This window comes from Haliotis cracherodii, unplaced genomic scaffold (assembly GCF_022045235.1).
Source record: "Haliotis cracherodii isolate W230 unplaced genomic scaffold, xgHalCrac1.p SCAF_15, whole genome shotgun sequence".
Lineage (NCBI taxonomy): Eukaryota > Metazoa > Mollusca > Gastropoda > Lepetellida > Haliotidae > Haliotis > Haliotis cracherodii.
This window is the reverse complement of record NW_027266270.1, coordinates 30,820,631-30,821,915: the sequence shown is the minus strand read 5'-3', so window position 1 is coordinate 30,821,915 and position 1,285 is coordinate 30,820,631.

Here is a 1,285-nt window from a genome sequence, read left to right as displayed (position 1 = left end):
TTATGTACGGTCAGTTGTTCCAAACTAAATGGGATCATCCTCGATTATCAGGGGTAATGTAATTCTATTCATTATGAAAAATACCCTTGGCCCATTGGCTGCGGAGAACGATGACACACAATCAGCCAAGCCTCCAAGCCTGATCACACGAGCTATTTAGACGCCTCGTTCGAAAAGAATAGGTTTATTTGGACTTATTCTAATCCGGAATCTGATGCGCATTTCAATTTACAAAGGAGGGCTGTGTCCATAGTCTGTAAACACGCCTATTTCAATATTTTGAGACAAGGGGGCAGTTGAAAGAAGTGACACTATTACACAGTACATTATACACACGACAGCTGTGCCCTTTAACCATATTTTGTTAGGGGCATAAAAAATGTTTACTATTCATATACAAATGACAACACCTGAGACACTTAAAATTCTAACAGTAAACACCAACTGTATTTTGCCTTAAAGTTGATTTTATTAAATGTAATATATTTCAACCTAATAGTTAGCTGTATCAATTTGTATTTAATATTTTGTTGATTCTCTTATCCGAATTGAATAAATAAATAAAACATTTCTTGTGTCGTCAATTTAGAAAAATGTATCCGAATAAATTTAATCGAAGATAGGTCATAGCTTTAGAGTGAGTGAGATTGATTCAATGCCAATTTGAACAATATTTTGGTTACATCAATTCGTGGGAGCAAAGCCTGCAGGATCAGTTTTCATGAAGTTATTTTACATGTGATACGATTGATATTTTTTTCGAGTTACTTTCCATTGCAATAGCATGACAGGCCATTCTCTTTGAAATGTGGATATTTAGAGACACTCTCACCAGTTCTCTATATGCCATGGAGTTGGAGGTTGACGATTTTAGCCCAGAAGCAAGCTTATGTAACTTTAAATGCGCACTCTCTATAATTTTAGAATACCAGAGCGTCCACCCGGAGAGCGAAAGGTCGGGTTCGATCCCGGCCTCGTCATGCCAAAATATGTTAAAAGATGGTACTTGTTGTTACCCTGCCTGGCGCTCGGCATTAAGGGGATAAAACAAGGTCTAGTCGGCTCGGAGTCAGTATACTACGTCTCAGTGGGGTACATGTTAATCTGCGGCATTGTATCTCAGTGGTCTAGCACTATAAAATCGGCATTAGTCCGGACTAGTAAAAGCAGCCACATAACGGACATAAGTGCAATAATCTTGAACGCGATGTTAAACCTAACCCCTATATTTCAGACCCTTACGGTGGAGCAGGTGAAATCATGACTTCAAATGCTGTAATCAGAC